The sequence below is a fragment of the Oncorhynchus clarkii genome, chromosome 18 (assembly GCF_045791955.1).
Source record: "Oncorhynchus clarkii lewisi isolate Uvic-CL-2024 chromosome 18, UVic_Ocla_1.0, whole genome shotgun sequence".
NCBI classification, from domain to species: domain Eukaryota; kingdom Metazoa; phylum Chordata; class Actinopteri; order Salmoniformes; family Salmonidae; genus Oncorhynchus; species Oncorhynchus clarkii.
This window is the reverse complement of record NC_092164.1, coordinates 3,604,075-3,624,666: the sequence shown is the minus strand read 5'-3', so window position 1 is coordinate 3,624,666 and position 20,592 is coordinate 3,604,075. Positions and strand designations below refer to the sequence as shown.

General features: G+C 39.9%; 1 pseudogene; it reads left to right on the top strand.

The window, feature by feature from the left end:
* The first annotated feature begins 6,911 nt into the window (after positions 1 to 6,911).
* On the top strand, positions 6,912 to 20,291 carry LOC139373925 (zinc finger protein 84-like; annotated as a pseudogene).
* Positions 20,292 to 20,592: the final 301 nt, after the last annotated feature.

Here is a 20,592-nt window from a genome sequence, read left to right as displayed (position 1 = left end):
ATCCTAATAAATACCAAAAATATTCCGTTGGCACACACTTGATACATGGCCATTATTTTATCAATTTCATAACTGCAGTGGTTTATTCACAATAGCTCTCAATGCGTATCATACATATCCCAGCATCACATCAGTAGGTATTGGAAATCTACCAGTACATATGTGTCCATTACACATTTTGTAGTCGTCAGCTGGATGAGTGCACTATATATATGTGTGTCTAGGTCATTGGACACAATTAGACATGCACCTGTCTGGGGAGTGACCATGACTGTTTATTTATTAACCATTGCTATGGCTCTAATGTTTCCATCCCTAATATGAAACCAAACTAAAATTAGTGCAAGGCAAAAAGATAATGGTGGCTAAATGCCAGAGGGGCTAATCATTAACATAAAGAGGAGTTTCTATGTGTGTGACGTAAAGATGAAACCTGTATAAAGAGTGTGTGCCAAGGCTGGAAAGTTAGTAGTTTTCATGAACCAGCAAGGCTGATATTACTCTGTAATAAAAGTCTATTTGAACTCACAGGGGAGAAATGTGTATGTGAGAAATATTACTGACTGAATATTTTCACAACATAGGCAGACACCCTTCACTCTTCCAGCGAAACTCCAGATATAACACACTTTTATCGGTACCCTGCTCCAAAAAACAATGCTCTCTCCTTCTGCTCTTCTGAGACACATGAAAACATACCAAAACCACTACTGGTCAGTCTTTAGAAATTGGTTGAGGTTTTTCCTTTGTGTAATGAAGAAGTAGCCCTGTTCAGAACAAGGGTCACTTGTAGTGTACTGTTAGATCGAGGCGCCTGACCAGAAAGCTAGCTACAGTTTGTTTTCCTCCTGTATTGAACACAGATCATCCCGTCTTCAACTTTATCGATTATTTACGTTAAAAAATACCTAAAGTTGTATTACAAAAGTAGTTTGAAGTGTTTTGGCAAAGTTTACAGGTAACTTTTGAGATATTTTGTAGTCACGTTGCGCAAGTTGGAACCGGTGATTTTCTGGATCAAACGCGCCAAATAAATGGACATTTTGGATATATATCGACAGAATTCATAGAACAAAAGGACCATTTGTGATGTTTATGGGACATATTGGAGTGCCAACAGAAGAAGCTCGTCAAAGGTAAGGCATTAATTATATTTTTATTTCTGCATTTGTGTCGCGCCTGCAGGGTTGAAATATGCTTCTCTCTCTTTGTTTATTGGGTTGCTGTCCTCAGATAATAGCATCTTTTGCTTTCGCCGAAAAGCCTTTTTGAAATCTGACATGTTGACTGGATTCACAATAAGTGTAGCTTTAATTTGCTATCTTGCATGTGTGATTTAATGAAAGTTTGATTTTTATACTCATTTATTTGAATTTGGCCCTCTGCATTTTCCCTGGCTTTTGGCCACATATCCCAGAGAGGTTTTATATGGGAATTTCACCCTGGCTCTACCCTGGCATATAGTCATTAGTATATTAACAACATTACGTTTTTTGTTAAAAAAAAAGGAAGTTTCTACTTCCTGTATAAAAAAAGGGAAGTTTCTACTTCCTGTATGTTCATCTGCTCAAAGTGAACCACCAAGTCCCTCATTCATAGCAGGCATGGCGGGAGTTGAACAGCTGTTGTCAAGTCGAGAGAGAGGGAGGGAGTTTGAGGCACCAATCTTGAATGTCATTGAGTGACGAGAAAAACAGTCTGAGGGTGCGTTATTGGCAGATGTAATCACCAAAGTCTGAAAAATCACTAATGAAATCAATCAATATTACTGTCTGTTGAGCTGAATCTGAACAGCCAATCACATGTTTTGCTTTGCCTCAGGTGAGGTGACATCATCTCACCTACTCATTAAAATTTGTCCACGGTGGATGACAGACCAAAAGGATAGCTGTAGATGAATCAACTCTCCACTAGGAGGTGCTGGCCAGCCTATTGTCTTTTCTGATAGTGGATATAAAGTTGAAGATCTAACGTTGTTTCTACGGTACAAATGCAACATATATTCAACCTATTTATACAAGGTTTAACTATATTGAAAATTGGTTAACATGATGCCATAATTCCGTGGTTGAACCTCAAAACAACAGCTTTTGCAAATCCAATGTACAGTGTTCTACACTAACATTCCACGTCACAATACGTTGATAAATTATGTTGAAACACCGTTGATTCAACCATTTTGTGCCCAGTTGGCACCTTGTCAGTTGTGCTGTGTTTTGTTAGCTTCTATTGAAAATATATTAACTTGGATTTGCCCTTAAGGTTGAACTCACAATGAAACAATTTGTGGTGCGAACCAATATAGACAATTAGATATGATATTGATTTTGTTTGATATAGATATGAGCAAGGCATATTGTGATATTGGTTTATCTTTGCTGTTAACCTACACTTTTATGTATAGTAGAACAGCCTTCGCTCAAAACCTTCTCAATTTAGCAACAACCACTTGACCACGGGCATTCAATTGATTCCTATTGTATTCAAACTGTTGAGGTATGTTAGACACCCAGAACAATCACACTTGGCCTAACCAGCATCCAGCATCAGTTTCAAAAAGCCATGGAAGTGAAGTGTAGACAGTTGCATTGTTATTCATTGAAATAGATATGATCTCAATGGAGGCTGCTGAGAGGAGGACGGTTCATAATAATGGCTGGAACGAAGCGAATGGAACAGCATCAAACACCTGGAAACCATGGAAACCATGTGTTTGATGTATTTGATACCATTCCATCTATTACCATCAACCTGGCCTCCCCAATTAAAGTGCCTCCAACCTCCTGAGTTTGGTATCGATATCAGTTTGAAAAAATCCTACTGTTATTGATATATACTTTCCATATTGGTGCCCATCACTGCAGCCCATCACGCTGCTGGAGGTGTCTGCTTAAGCACAGGATCATAGCCACCCTTGTCTCCCTCAGCAAATCTGTGAGTTGACTGGGTGGTAGTGCTTCCCTCTGCAGTTTTCTGTGGGAATGATGTCGAAGACAACATGTATCAGATAGAGATGTTGTGATGATCAGTTTTCGCCACTAGTTTGGGATAATGTTTTTACTACTAAATGACTGTTTCTTTAATTATAAACAGGCTATGGAATGACTGACTACATGTGTTTATTAAATTGTATTTTCTAAACTAGATTTGTTATTTTAGTCATTGATAATAAATGTGTTTGGAAAACCACATTCAAGCCAGCTAAATTGATCTGCCAATGAAACATAAAGTTTGTATATGAATTTGTACTGGTCAAACTCTTTTCTTTTGTCTAATGAATTACAAAACACTATGTTTCAAGTGACATATTTACTGTTTTTCTGAAGCTGAACAAGACAGCAAGTTGAAATTAAAGTTGCGTTCCTGGGCCGATGCATCACAGACAAACTGAAATAGTCCACCCACACAGACAGTGTGGTGAAGAAGGCGCAACAGCGCCTCTTCAACCTCAGGAGGCTGAAGAAATTGGCTTGTCACCCAAAACCCTGACAAACTTTTACAGATGCACAATCGAGCATCCTGTCGGGCTGTATCACAGCCTGGTATGCCAACTGCGCCGCCATCAACCGCAAGGCTCTCCAGAGAATGGTGAGGTTTGCACAACGCAACACCAGGGGCAAACTACCTGCTGTCATGACGTTGCCCTCTTTGGGAACAGTGAGCACAACCCCCTCCCTATGCACCATCCCCCTCTCTCTGTTGCTCCTACACCCAGGCTGCTGTGACCTCAGGTCGTAAATTCCTGGAGGAGAATCCTGCCTCATGGCCAGAAAGTATAGAGAGAGAGTGAGTTTCATAGAGAGAACAAAGGAATTTCTTCCACCTCACAGAACTGGAGAACCGAACGACATTCATGTTCTGGAGAATGTATAAAAGATCGGTGAAGTAATGAGCTACGAACTGGTCCGTTTGGTACAATTTTGGTAAACTCATGAGCGACAATACAGCCACATTACCATAGTACTGTTTATACAAAAGTCTCAGTTATGAGGCTTACATCTAGTAGTTGTATAGAATGAATGAGTAAAGATGGAACTATTTGTGAAATTATGTAATGTGATTTTAGACTGTTCTTCCGGCTGAAATCCTGTTAACCGGATCGATTTGACAACAGCCGGCCTAGGAACAGTGGGTTAGCTGCCTTGTTCAGGGGCAGAATGACAGATTGTTACCTTGTCAGCTCGGGGATTCGATCTTGCAACCTTCCGGTTGCTCTAACCACTAGGCTAGGGTATGGCCAGAAGAGGACTGGTCACCGCTCTGTGCCTGGTTACTCTCTAGGTTTCTTCCTAGGTTACTGCTTTCTAGGGAGTTTTTTTGTGGCCACTGTGCTTCTACACCTGCATTGCTTGCTCTTTGTGGATTTTAGGCTGGGTTTCTGTTAAGCACTTTGTGACAACTACTGATGTAAAAAGCTTCATAAAATAAATTTGACTGACATGTATATCACACCAACTGACTGGTTCTTCTGATGTTCACACAGGATACCATGTTGAGACATTCTCTACATCCAGAGAGCAACAGCAGGAAGATCACAGAGCTAAGAGGTCTCATCACTGCCCACATTGTGAGGAGATTTTCCCATTTCTATCAAAGCTAAAAATTGACCTAAAAATACACACAGGAGAGAAGCCTTACTCCTGCTTTGAATGTGGAAAATGCTTCAAAACATCAAATGAGCTAAAAGTTCATCAGAAAACACACACAGGAGAGAAGCCTTTCTGTGGAACTAGTTTCTCTCAACTTTCCCACTTGAAATCACATGAACGTATACATACAGGAGAGAAGCCTTACGTCTGCCCTGACTGTGGGAAGAGTTTCTCCCAATTGTATACCTTAAAAACACACCAACATATACATACAGGAGAGAAGCCATACTCCTGCTCTGATTGTGTAAAATGTTTTAAAACATCAACTGAGCTAAATGTTCATCAGAGAACACACACAGGAGAGAAGCCTTATATCTGTTCTGACTGTGGGGTGAGTTTCTCTCACCAGAGCAACTTAAAAACACACCGTTTTCACACAGGAGAGAAGTCTTACTCCTGCTCTGTGGAAGGGTGTGAGTGTAACTCAAACGTCTAGCCAAAGGTTGCGTGTTTGAATCTCACCAGGAGGACTTTAGCATCAGATGGAAGCTGGTGCCACCATTGCCTTTTATTGTCCCCCAGCACAAGGTGCACCTGTGTAATGATAATGCTGTTTTATCAGCATCTTGATATGCCACACCTGTCAGGTGGATGGATTATCTTGGCAAAGGCTGAAATGCTCACTAACAGGGATATAAACAAAGTTGTGCACAACATTTGAGAGACATTAGCTTTTTGTGCATATGGAACATTTCTGTATTTTTTTATTTCAGCTCATGAAACCAACACTTCACATGTTTTGTTTATATTTTAGTTCAGTTTATATTGTAATGTAATGTTACATACTAAATGGAGTGGCATGGATGTTTTTGTAACATATAATACGTTTTGCTCTGAGACCAGGTTGTCCCTCTGCAGTATTTTGTGGGAAGGAGCTAGTATACACTTTTTTTAAATAGATTTTTTATTGAACTAGGCAAGTCAATTAAGAACACATTCTTATTTACAATGATGGCCTAGGAATAGTGGATCAACTGCCTTGGTCAGAGGCAGAACAACAGATTTTTACCTTGTCACCTCATTGATTCGATCTAGCAACCTTTTGGTTACGGGCCCAACGCTCTAACCACTAGGATACCTTCCATTGCGATGTTTTTTATTTGATCTATTATTGTATTTTGTTTTGATGTCGTTGTTTCCGCAATGGACATGATTTTCTTTTTACAGTTTACTAACCGTACAGTAGGTGGCGGCAGACACGTTATATTTGTGTAAATGTCAGTATACCAGAGAAGAAGATTACGCTGTACACTGTCGTAGTTGGGAACAGGAAGTTCCGGGTAGAAAACGACAGAACTGTGCTGTTATGTCTATAGTGGTTGTGTCCGTTTCAAATGTATTATTACAGGTATGTAATAGCACGTTTAAACTTTCTAATGTCGAAATAATATATTAGGTAACAAATCCGTCAAGGTATTATCACGTTTTGTAAAGGTTTTAATTGTATGTGTTGTTTTAGGGTCAAAACGAGTGAGTGAAGAACGTGATTAAAAACGATTTTACAAGTCACATAGCTAGACATTGGGTTTATCTGAGTGTATGTACACAATTTCCTCAAAGTAATTTCATAAAGATTCCACTTATTCGAGTTAGTTTTTACATGTTCTTGGTTTTGTGTAAAATGTTCTTTATGAGCTGGTAAATAGCCACGTCCGAACCATCCTGTTCTCACGAGTTTACATACACTGTTTCTTTCATGTAAACTCGCGAGATCGGGATGGTTCGGAAGAGGCTGGTCAAGTGGCGGCTTCAACGGTTTCGGTCGACTTTCTAGGACTTTGCTCGTGGTGAAATGGCGACATGAGGCTGCGTGATGGAGTGTCAAAATAGAGGGAAGCTAACTGAAGTTATCCTTCACCATTTGGAGAGAGAGGCCAACTGCATGGAATGGCGTCGATTAATGCGGATGAATCGGAGCACGTGTCAAACCCATTCCATGGAGGACCAAGTGTCTGCGGGTTTTCGCTCCACACCTGTACTTGATTAATGAATTAAGGTCACTATTTAGAAAGGAACTCCCCTCATCTGATTGTCTAGGTTTTAATTGAAAGGAAAACCTGATGAGAATTGGCCCTCAATAGAGTGAGTTTGATACTCCTGAAACAATGGAAATGGAGAGTTTGAGAAGCAACAGCTGTGCTGAAATGCGATCAATGTGGGGGACAGTTCTGATGATATGGAGCAGGAGGATGAGGGCCTAGTATGTGAAATGTCTTTGCACTACAGACCAAAGAAGAACAGATACTGATGATACTGGAAGCAATGGTAACTCTAGAGGCCCACTGTAGGGAGCTAGAGTAATAATGTGTCACAGTGGAAAGTTGGGATGGTGTTTGAGGGGCCACAGGGTCTCGTTTACACCCTGATTAACCAAGGCTATAAAAAGGGAGGTGAAGTTAAACTGGGCCTCATCTGTGTAAATTAGGACTTGTTCTCAACTAGCCAACCTGGTTAAATAAAGGTGAAGTAAAAAATAAATGGTAGATTGTTAATATCTTGTGCTGGTCAGGTTCAGCAAGGGAAGATTCATCAAATGGAAAATCATAATGGGACGAAGCTCAGACGCCATGACCCTGGAGCTGATGCTACATTAAAGGGAGTAATAATCTCTGAGGTCCCAATATCTATGTCCATGGATGATATTGTTAAAGAACATGTGAAGGGAGACAGAGTGGTTGAAGCCTAAAGGTTGATCAGTAGGAAAGAGGGTTAAAGAAGTGAAAGCTTATCAGTGCTGTTGAGGTGTTAGAAGGTTTTGTCTGGAAAAGTACAGAATAGGATTCCTTAGCTTCAATGTCAGAGAATTTGACCCAGCCTCATCAATCAACCAATCAAATGTATTTATAAAGCCCTTCTTACATCAGCTGATGTCACAAAGTGCTGTACAGAAACCCTGCAGAAAACCCCATACAGCAAGCAATGCAGGTGTAGAAGCACAGTGGCTAGGAAAAACTCCCTAGAAAGGCCAGAACCTAGGAAGAAACCTTGAGAGGAAACATTCTATGAGGGGTGGCCAGTCTTCTTCTGGCTGTGCTGGGTGGAGATGTTCAAATGTTTATAGATGACCAGCAGGGTCAAATAATAATCACAGTGGTTGTCGAGGGTGCAACAGGTCAGCCCCTCAGGAGTAAATGTCAGTTGGCTTTTCATAGCCGATCGTTGAGAGTATCTCTACCGCTCCTGCTGTCTCTAGAGAGTTGAAAACAGCAGATCTGGGACAGGTAGCACGTCCGGTGAACAGGTCAGGGTTCCATAGCAGAACAGTTGAAACTGGATCAGCAAAGGTCAATCATCACAGTGTTTTTAAATGCCAAAGAATGGGACATGTAGCTGTTGAGTGAAAAGATGTGCCAAGTGTGGTGGGGAACATGATTACAGTGAATGTTGGAGCAATGTGACTGTTAAGTGTTGCATTTTTGGGGAGGACACACAGAGCAGCATTTGGTGGATGCCAGGTGCAGAGAGATGCTCAGAGATATAAAATCTGTCATGATGCATCATATGCAGAGGCTGTAAGACAGACTGGTGGAACTACAGTGCAGACTGATGGAGCTTCCATGGCTGGTCCCGTAGTAAGAGGACCTACTGTCAGACTGATGGAGCTTCCATGGCTGGTCCTGTAGTAAGAGGACCTACTGTCAGACTGATGGAGCTTCCATGGCTGGTCCTGTAGTAAGAGGACCTACTGTCAGAACTGGTCTTTCTACTTTTCCTGACATGGTTTCGAGGCCTGTTCAGAAATCTTGCGTCCATAAATGCACTGTGACAAAGGATACTTTAATAGTGAATAATATGTACTTCATAGCTTTTATTGGTGAGGTTATCAACAACTTGGATTGTGTAAAGCAGAAATACCAGGTTGAAAGTTATCTTGTAAACTGCAGCAGAGTTGTTGGGGGTAACAGATGTTACTGTCGGTATAGTTTTTGATAAGCTGGATAACCTGGGGGTGGATTGTCTCAGCATGATATAGACCCCAATGTTTGCAAACACAGAAAGGGATCTATTGATATAGTTTATTGGGGGGTGTGGGAGGGTTTTTCGGGGAAGGGGAGGGTGTGGTAGAAGTTAATAGGGATTTCTTGGTTTATTTTCTTAGTACAGAATTAGACAGACCTGCACCTTAAAGGTTTGTTTGTGGACCTCCATGATACCATAGGAGGTCTGCATCAACGGACTTCAGTGCAGGTAGTGCCTCATCAGAGAGAGAACATTTCAGTTGCTCCACAGTTCTGAAGCTGAATGTAATGATTATCAGTTCTTTACTAATATTCAGACACATTCAGTTGTTTCTATATTTATCTATAATTCAGGGTTTTCACACGGGGCTTCAAGTAAATTAATATTAGTGCCTGAAAAGTCCTTGAATTTGACTTGCCACTGTACGACCCCTGATAATTCTTAATATGGTGTGAATGGGACATACAATTGTTTTCTGTGAGTGAAATAATACAGTGAAGACAAGGTTATTCAGGAAAATAGTACATAGTGCTGCCTGAAACACACTGTGATCTTGTACTAAATGGTTTTTGAGTCATTTATGCATTTATGTGAATTTAGGAAATCTACTATAGATTAAGTGTATTTATGTTGTGCAATTTAAAATGTGTACTTTGTCTAATGTGAATGAATGTTTTGTCAAGGATTATCTACCTGATCGACTGAAATGAGATAATTGAACATTAAAAAATAGAAAATATTTTTACAGAATAAAGTGCCAGAACTGTCAAGAAAATAACTTTTGTGTCCGTTTGTCTTTATTACTACAGACCGACTCAGATTAAGTCTGAGGCCAGTAACATCAACAGTGAGGACAAACACAGCCTGCCTCTCCTTCCACACTGAGTAGAAACCTACAGTCACTGGGTCCTGATTGTGACAGTGGAGCCCAGTTTGCACTGCAGGATCCAGAGATGGCATCAGTGAAGCTGGAAGACTGCAGTCAAACACTGGAGCTGAATGTCAACATTAAAGATGAAGAAGAAGAGGAGAAGATTAGGACAACTCTTAGTCAAGGTAAGAGCTGGTTCTATCTAGAAGTTATATTCATATATTAGACCTCCATAAGTTATGACCAGTCTATTGCTTGGTTGAATTCTGTAATTCTGACATCACACATCCCTGAATAACTCAAGACTCCACAGCGAAGCAAATTTAAAGAACTTGTAACGCCTGCCTTTGCCCACACATTGTCTCAAAAACATTGAACATGTTTAATACCCTCAATCACCAAGTTAGGCATACCTCATTTCAAAATAGGCCATGGCATCATCACTGTCAATATTGAATGATAATTCTTCACGTTTTACCAGTGAAATGATCAAGCTGCGTCTGCATGCCAATCGTTTGATCTCAATCAATTTCATGGGAATATGCATTTAAATCTTCTTGAATTATTGTTTGTTTATCAAATTAGAACAGATGGTGTTAAATTATATAGACTTACTGTATTTTGTTTTAATCAAAGCACATTCTGCCTAATGGCGTGCTGTTGAGTTTGGGACGATTCAGCAAACCATCCTAAAATCTCCTAAGAAAGTAGGTGTTGTTTTTGTTGTAACAGTAATGTTATGCTATAATATTTGGTGATGTGGACTACTAATTAATCATTAGGTGATCGTCCAAGACATTGATCTAACTTTACTAAACAAACACCATTGTTTGTATAAAGTTGTAGAAACATCTCAATGATGATCAATGGAAACAGGATGCACCTGAGCTCAATTCTAAAGTTTGGGGTCACTTAACACCAGTCTCAACGTCAACAGTGAAGAGGCGACTCCGGGATGCTGGCCTTCTAGGCAGAGTTGCAATAGCCAGTTTTATTGCTTCTTTAATGAGCACCACCGTTTTCAGCTGTGCTAACATAAATTCAGAAGGGTTTTCTAATGATAAACTTGGATTAGCTAACACAACATGCCATTGGATCACAGGAGTGATGGTTGCTGATAATGGGCCTCTGTTCGCCTTTGTAGATATTCCATAAAATATCTGCCGTTTCCAGCTACAATAGTCATTTACAACAATAACAATGTCGATACTGTATTTCTGATCAATTTGATGTTATTTTAATGGACACAAAATGTGCTGTTCTTTCAAGACAAGGACATTTTTAAGTGACCCCACATTTTTTGAACAGTAGTGTATATTTAATGTTTTATATATCAAGTTGTAGAAACATCTCAAGGATGATCAATGAAACAGGAAGCATCTGAACTCAATTTTGAGTCTCTTGTTTTTCTTTGCTTTTTAAATTATTTTTAATAAATTTGCCAAAATGTCAGATCCTGTTTTAGCTTTGTCATTATGGGGGTGTGTAGATTGCTGAATATTTTTTTAAATTAAATTTTAGAATAAGGCTGTAACATAACAACATGTGGAAAAAGTCAAGGCACTGTCAGACCCCTTCCCATTTTGGTACGTTACAGCCTTATTCTAAAATTGATGACATGTTTTTCCTTGTCAATCTACACACAATACCCCATTATGACATCACAATACCCCATAATGACAAAGCCAAAACAGGATTTTTAGAAATTCTTGCAAATGTCAAAGAAAATTATAATTGCTTATCTACGTTTAAGTTTTCAGACCCTTTGCTATGAGATGATCCTTGAGATGTTTCTACAACTTGGAGTCCACCTGTGGTAAATTCAATTGATTGGACATGATTTGGACAGGCACACACCTGTCTATGTCAGGTCCAACAGTTGACAGTGCATGTCAGAGTAAAAACCAAGTCATGAGGTGGAAGGATTTGTCTGTAGAGCTCCGAGACAGGATTATGTCGGCACAGATCTGGGGACCGGTACCAAAACATTTCTGCTGCATAGAAGGTAACCAAGAACACAGAGGCCTCCATTATTCTTCAATGCAAGAAGTTTGGAACCACCAAGACTCTTACTAGAGCTGGCCACCCGGCCAAACTGAGCAATCGGGGGAGAAGGGCCTTGTTCGGGCAGGTGGCCAAGAACCCGATGGTCACTCTGACAGAGCTCCAGAGTTCCTCTGTGGAGATGAGAACCTTCCAGAAGGACAACCATCTCTGCAGCATGTCTGGAGCAAACCTGGCACCATCCCTACGGTGAAGCATGTTGGTGGCAGCAGCATGCTGTGGGGATGTTTTTCAGCGGCAGGGACTGGGTGACTAGTCAGGATCAAGGGAAAGATTAACGTAGCAAAGTATAGAGAGATCCTTGATGAAAACCTACTTGAAAGCGCTCGGGACCTCAGACTGGGGTGAAGGTTTACCTTCCAACAGGACAATGACCCTAAGCACACAGCCAAGACAATGTGGGAGTGGCTTCGGTACAAGTTTCTGAATGTCATTGAGTGGCCCAGCCAGAGCGCGGACCGGAACCCGATCAAACATCTCTGGAGAGACCTGAAAATAGCTTTTCAGAGATGCTCCCCATCCAACCTGGCAGAGCTTGAGAGGATCTGCAGAGAAGAATGGAAGAAACTCCCCAAATACAAGTGTGCCAAGCTTGTAGCTTCATACCCAACAAGACTCAAGGCTGTAATCGCTGCCAAAGGTGCTTCAACTAACTATTGTCTGAAGGGTCTGAATACTTACGTAAATGTAATACTTCAGTTATTTCTAAAAACCTGTTTTTGCTTTGTCATAATGGGCTATTGTGATGTCATAATGGGGTATTGTGTGTAGATTGATGAGGGGAAAAAAACAATTGACTCAATTTTAGAATAAGACTAATGTAACAAAATGTGGAAAAAGTCAAGGGGTCTGAATACTTTTTGAATGCATTGTAGATGTTATTTCATGCTGCTAAGACTTGTATGGATGACAACAGTATTGCCAGCATTTGTTTTATTCACTGGTCTATCTGGAGTGATCAGAGTGTAGACTAAAGAAGTGAAGTAGACAAACTGCCAGTGTTTTGAAGTTCTCTGAAATGAGTCTGTGTAGTTACTAACCCCCTTTGTCACGAGAATTTCTATCCCAATGTTCTAACGGAACTATTTTATAACTCCATCTGTATCCTAGAGGTTGTAAGGCTCTAAGTTTTAATAAACAGAGTCCCAGCATACAAATGATCAGTTCTTTATTCAGAGAGCTCTGCCCTCTCAAGTTCAGAGCCCATCTTTTATACACACATCAGTCGAGAACCCCACCCCGCTTTAGGATGGCTGTATTGTTCCACTGTACACTTACATTGTTTATCATATTCTGCAACATGTTTCATCATTTTCTGCAAGCCTAACAGTTTCTCCACTCCGGGTGGGGACAGAATGTCCTGTAAGGAACATAATGTTGTAATTATATCCTGCCAACATATTACCAACTTATAGTCTTATGTGTCTAATGGATTTCACACACAGTGATACAGTTTCAGGGTGAAATATCTTAGTCATTACTTTAAACATACAAATTCTTCTATCCCCCTTGTGATATTGAGTGGAGGATTATATGAAATGAGTCTATGTAGTTACTAACCCTTGTGATGTTGAGTGGAGGATGATATGAAATGAGTCTGTGTAGTTACTAACCCTTGTGATGTTGAGTGGAGGATGATATGAAATGAGTCTGTGTAGTTACTAACCCTTGTGATAGTGAGTGGAGGATGATATGAAATGAGTCTGTGTAGTTACTAACCCTTGTGATAGTGAGTGGAGGATGATATGAAATGAGTCTGTGTAGTTACTAACCCTTGTGATAGTGAGTGGAGGATGATATGAAATGAGTCTGTGTAGTTACTAACCCTTGTGATAGTGAGTGGAGGATGATATGAAATGAGTCTGTGTAGTTACTAACCCTTGTGATAGTGAGTGGAGGATGATATGAAATGAGTCTGTAGTTACTAACCCTTGTGATGTTGAGTGGAGGATGGTATGAAATGAGTCTGTGTAGTTACTAACCCTTGTGATATTGAGTGGAGGATGATATAGCTCATCATTTTCACCACTTTTGACTCTTTGTAGTTTTTGACTCCTACCCAGTTTTAGAATAGTTTTATTCCCATGTATTCCCATTCCCATACAGTCTACTGAAATGAATACATACACTACTGTTGAAAAGTTTAGGGTCACTTAGAAATGTCCTTGTTTTGAAAGAAAATTATGTTTTTATGGTCCATTAAAATAACATCAAATTGACCATTAATACAGTGGAGACGTTGTTAATGTTGTAAATGACTTGTAGCTGGAAACAGATTTTTTTTTAAATAGATGTACAGAGGCCCATTATCAGCAACCATCACTCCTGTGATCCAATGGCATGTTGTGTTAGATAATCCAAGTTTATCATTTTAAAAGGCTAATTGATCATTACAAAACCCTTTTGCAATTATGTTAGCACAGCTGAAGACTGTGGTGCTGATTAAAGAAGCAATAAAACGGTCCTTCTTTAGACTAGTTTAGTATCTGGGTCATTTGTCAGTTAGATTACAGGCTCAAAATGGCCAGAAACATCAGTCTATTCTTGTTCTGAGAAATGAAGGCTATTCAATGTGAGAAATTGCCAAGAAACTGAAAATCTCGTACAACACTGTGTACTACTCCCTTCACAGAACAGCGCAAACTGTCTCTAACTAGAATAGAAAGGGGAGTGGGTGGCCCCGGTGCACAACTGGGCAAGAGGACAAGTATTTTTAGAGTGTTTCGTTTGAGAAACAGACGTCTCACAAGTCCTCAACTGGCAGCTTCATTAAATAGTACCTGCAAAACGCCACTCTCAACGTCAACAGTGAAGAGGCGACTCCGGGATGCTGGCCTTCTAGACGCTATTCTGGTTAGGGCCAGTTCGCGCTGTTTTGTGAAGGGAGTATTACACTGCATTGTACGAGATCTTCAGCCGTTTCCAGCTACAAAAGTCATTTACAACGTTAACAATATATTTCTGATCAGTTTGACATTATTTGAATGGACAAAAAATGTGCTTTTCTTTCAAAACAAGGACATTTGTAAGTAACCCCAAACTTTAGAATTTATTCATTTATTTCACCACTAATGGTAGTGTATTTTTATTTTTTTTACTTTTTAAAAATGTTACCTTTATTTAACTTCCTTTACATACTGATTATTGTCCGGAATTTCGGATGACTGACGTGCCCAAAGTAAACTGCCCAGAAGCTAGGATATGCATATAATTGATAGCATTGGATAGAAAACACTCTGAAGTTTCTACAACTGTTAAAATAATGTCTGTGGGTATAACAGAATTGATATGGCAGGCGAAAACCTGTGGAAAATCCATTCGGATTTTTTATTTTTTGAGGTCACCGTTTTTTTCAATGCTTGCCTATGGGATATTCAAATAGATAGGACCCAGATTGCAGTTCATATGGCTTCCACTAGATGTCAACAGTCTTTAAAAGGGGTTCAGGCTTGTTTTTTGAAAAATGAACAAGTATTTGTAGTTTTTCCAGGGTGTGCCCCATTAGAAAAGTAGTCATGATGCGCGCATCATTGAGAGTGCGCTCTTCGTTATTCATCTTCGCTATTGAACACACTATTCTCCGTATTAAATATTATTGTTTATTTAGATATTAGAATACCTGAGGATTAATTAGAAACATCGTTTGACTTGTTTAGACGAACTTTACCGGTAACTTTTTGGATTTGTTTGTGTGCATGTTGAACGAGTGAATTACTGAATGAAGTGCGCCAACTAAACTGACATTTTTGGGATATAATGAAGGACTTTATCGAACAAAATTACCATTCATTGTGTCGCTGGGACCCTTGGGATTGCAAACAGAGGAAGATCTTCAAAGGTAAGTGATTTATTTAATTGTTGTCTGTGATTTTGTGACGCCTGTGCTGGTTGAAAAAGTATTTTGATGTGGTGCGTTGTCCTCAGCTTGGTATGTTTTCTCCTTAAAGCCTTTTTGAAATCTGACAACGCAGTTGGATTAACAAGAAGCTTTTAAATGTTGTAAGACACTTGTATTTTCATGAATGTTTAACTTCTTGACGCACCCATCCCGTTAGCGGGATCATTATCATCACAGTTTAACTTGTTGTTAATCCACCTGGCGTGTCAGATTTCAATAAAGCTTTTCGGCGAAAGCATAACAAGCGTTTATGTAAGAACATCTCTCTCAGTAGACAAAATATTTCAAACAGCTAGCAGCCAAGTAGACTGGTCACGAAAGTCAGAAAAGCAATAAATTAAATCGCTTACCTTTGATGATCTTCGGATGTTTGCACTCCCGAGAGTCCCAGTTACACAATAAATGTTAATTTTGTTCCATAAAGATTATTTTTATATCCAAAATACCTCCATTTGTTTGGCGCGTTATGTTCAGAAATCCACAGGCTCGAGCGGTCACGACATCGCAGACGAAAATTCCAAATAGTATCCGTAAAGTGCGTAGAAAGATGTCAAATGTTTTTTTATAATCAAGCCTCAGGTTGATTTTACAGTATATAATCGATAACATGTCAACCGGAATGTTGCTTCTTCCAAAGGCGAGCGAGAGAAAATGGCTGTTGCGCATGAAAAACTCTGCTGGCACCCAGCCATCCACTGACGCAATGGGTTCTTTCTCGCTCATTTTTCAAAATAAAAGCCTGAAATGATGTCTAAAGACTGTACACAGCTTGAGGAAGTCATAGGAAAAGGAATCTGGTTGATATCCCTTTAAATGGAGGCAAGGCATCCAGTGGAACAGAGAGCTTTCAGGAAAAACAGCACTTCCTTGTTGGATTTTCCTCAGGTTTTCACCTGCAATATCAGTTCTGTTATACTCACAGACAATATTTTGACAGTTTTGGAAATTTTAGAGTGTTTTCTATCCTAATCTGATTATATGCATATTCTAGTTTCTGGGCTTGAGAAATAGGCAGTTTCAAATGGGTACGTTTTTTAGCCTAAAACGAAAATACTGCCCCCTACACTCAAGAAGTTAATATTACGATTTTTGTATTCTGAATTTCGCGCTCTGCAATTTCACCGGATGTTGTCGTAGATGTCCGGCTAGCGTTTGGACATGCGCTCAAACAGGTTAACATGGCAAGTCAGTTAAGAACAAATTCTTATTTTCAATGACGGCCTAGGAACAGTGGGTTAACTGCCTTGTTCAGGGGCAGAACGACAGATTTTTACCTTCTCAGTTCGGGGATTCGATCTTGCAATCTTTCGGTTGCTCTAACCACTAGGCTACCTGTCACCCGGTATGGCCAGAAGAGGACTGACTGGTCACCGCTCTGAGCTTGGTTCCTCTCTAGGTTTCTTCCTAGGTTCCTGCTTTCTAGGGAGTTTTTCTTGGCCACTGTGCTTCTACATCTGCATTGCTTGCTCTTTGGGGATTTTAGGCTGGGTTTCTGTTAAGCACTTTGTGACATCTTCTGATGTAAAAAGGGCTTCATAAAATACATTTGATTGACATGTATATCACACCAACTAACTGGTTCTTCTGATGTTCACACAGGATACCATGTTGAGACATTATCTACATCCAGAGAGCAACAGCAGGAAGATGACAGAGCTAAGAGGTCTCATCTCTGCCCACATTGTGAAGAGATTTTCCCATTTCTATCAAAGCTAAAACTACACCTAAAAATACACACAGGAGAGAAGCCTTACTCCTGCTCTGGCTGTGGAAAATGCTTCAAAACATCAACGGTGCTAAAACTTCATCGGAGAACACACACAGGAGAGAAGCCTTTCTACTGCCCTGACTGTGGAACTCGTTTCTCTCGAGTTTCCCACTTAAAAAGACACAAACGTATACATACTGGGGAGAAGCCATACTCCTGCTCTGACTGTGGAAAATGTTTTAAAACATTAAATGAGCTAAAAGTCCATCAGAGAACACACACAGGTGAGAAGCCTTTCTTCTGCCCTGACTGTGGAACTAGTTTCTCTCGAGTTTCCCACTTAAAAAGACACGAACGTATACATACAGGGGAGAAGCCATACTCCTGCTCTGACTGTGGAAAATGTTTTAAAACATTAAATGAGCTAAAAGTTCACCAGAGAACACACACAGGAGAGAAGCCTTACGTCTGCTCTGACTGTGGAAAATGCTTCACAACATCAAGTGATCTAAAAGTTCATCAAAGAACACACACAGGAGAGAAGCCTTTCTTCTGCCCTGACTGTGGAATTAGTTTCTCTCAACTTTCCAACTTAAAATCACATGAACGTATACATACAGGAGAGAAGCCTTACTCCTGCTCTGACTGTGTAAAATATTTCAAAACATCAACTGAGCTAAAAGTTCATCAGAGAACACACATACAGGGGAGAAGCCATACTCCTGCTCTGACTGTGGGAAATGTTTTAAAACATTAAAGGAGCTAAAAGTACATCAGAGAACACACACAGGAGAGAAGCCTTACATCTGCTCTGACTGTGGGACTAGTTTCTCTCAACTTTCCCATTTAAAATCACATGGACGAATACATACAAGGGAGAAGCCATACTCCTGCTCTGACTGTGGAAAAAAAATTAAAACAACAAATGAGCTTAAAGTTCATCAGAGAACACACACAGGAGAGCAACCTTACATCTGCTCTGATTGTGTAAAATGCTTCAAAACATCAACTGAGCTTAAGGTTCATGAGAGAACACACACAGGAGAGACGCCTTACGTCTGCTCTGACTGTGGAAAATGCTTCACAAAATCAACTCATCTAAAAGTTCATCAGAGAACACACACAGGAGAGAAGCCTTACGTCTGTTCTGACTGTGGAAAGTGCTTCAAAACATCAAATGAGCTAAAAGTTCATCAGAGAACACACACAGGAGAGAAGCCTTATGTCTGTTCTGACTGTGGAAAGTGCTTCAAAACATCAACTCATCTAAAAGTTCACCAGAGAACACATACAGGAGAAAAGCCTTACTCCTGTTCTGACTGTGGGGTAAGTTTCTCTCGACTGGATACCTTAAAAAAACATCAACATATACATGGAGAGAAGCCATACTCCTGCTCTGCCTTTGTAAAATGCTTCAAAACAGCAACTGAGCTAAAAGTTCATCAGAGAACACACTCATGAGAGAAGCATGCTTACATCTGCTCTGACATTTGGGTGAGTTTCTCTCACCATAGCAACTTAACACACACCAATGTATACACACAGGAGAGAAGCCTTACTCCTGCTCTGTGGAGGGTTGGGCGTGTAAGTTAAATGTCTAGCCAAAGGCTGTGTGTTTGAATCTCATCAAGGAGGACTTTAGCATTTTAGCTAATTAAGCAACTTTGCAACTACTTACTACTTTTTATCTATGTTAGCATGTTAGCTTAGCATGCAACTACTTAGCATGTTAGCTAACCTTTCCCTAAACCCATTTAACTCTACATTACGCCCCTCACCCTAACCTAGCTAATGTTTGTAACAACAAATTGGAATTTGTAACATATCATACATATTACAAGTTCGTAACATATTGTATGAATAGCAATGCGTAAGATAACATACGAATTGTAAATCGTAACATACGATAATAACATCCTATAAGTCGTATTATACTAAACAACAATCTAAATACAACCATTTCAAATATTTACAGTTCGTGTAAGGAAATCAGGCAATTGAAATAAATCAGGTTCTAATCTATGGATTTCACATGACTGAGCAGGGGCTCAGCCATGGGTGGGACTTGGGAGGGCATAGACCCACTTGGGAGCCAGGCCCAGCCAATCAGCATGAGTTTTTCCCCACAAAAGGTTTTTATTACAGACTGAAATACTACTCAGCCCGCCCCCCCTCACAATCTTGCAGGTGAAGAGGTCCTGTGCTGCTGTGGTTACATGTGATCTGCAGTTGTGAGGCCAGTTGGATGTACTGCCAAATTCTCCAAAAGGACGTGAGAGGTTGCTTATGGTAGAGATATAAATATTGAGTTATCTGGCTATGGTGGACGTTCCTGCAGTCATCATGACAATTGCATATTCCCTAAACTTGAGACATCTGTGACATTGATGTTGTGTGGCCATTTATTGTCCCCCGCTGTTTTATCAGCATCTTATGCCACACCTGTCAGGTGGATGGATTATCTTGACAAAGGCTGAAATGCTCACTTACAGAGATATAAACAAAGTTGTGCACAACATTTGAGAGAAATTATGTTTTTGTGCATATTGCTGGAATTTTTTATTTCAGCTCATGAAACCAACATGTTTAGTTTATATTTTAGTTACGTTTTTATTGGTAGGCCTAACATACTAAATGGAGTGGCATGGATGTTTTTGTAATACATAATACGTTTTGCTCTGAGACCAAGTTACCACAGTATTCTGTGGTAAGGAGCTAGTGGACACTTGTTTTATTGAACCTTTATTTAAATAGGCAAGTCAGTTAAGAACAAATTGTTATTTACAATGATGGCCTAGGAACAGTGGGTTAACTGCCTTGTTCAGAGGCAGAACAACAGATTTACCTTGTCAGCTCGGGGATTTGATCTTGCAACCTCTTGCAACCTTTTGGTTACTGCCACTAGGCTATCTTCCGCCACCCCTAACATGTATCAGATAGCGATGATCACTTTTCACCATTAGTTTGGGGGGATTATTTTACAACCTTATTTAATGATACACAGTTTATGAAATTAATACATGTGTTTATTAATTGTCTTTAAAACTAGATGAGTTATTTTAGTTACTGATCAAGAATGTGTTTGGATAACTGCATTGATGCAAACTTTATTGATCTGCCAATGAAAAATAAAGTTACATGAATATGTACTGGTCAACCTCTTCTTCTGTTTAGTATTCAGTTCTTCATATTAGATCTGACAGTATGAATGGTTCTTATGGTTGTGTTCAGTTCTTCATATTAGATCTGACAGTATGAGAAAGGAAGTTAACCCCCTAACAACTGCTCCCCGGGTGCCGATGACTTCAATTAAGGCAGCCTACCCCCCACTCACACACACCTCTCTGATTCAGAGGGGTTGGGTTAAATGTGGAAGACACATTTTGGTTAAATGCATTTCCCTTTCCCCACACCAGAGTTCTACAAGACTATTTACATAATG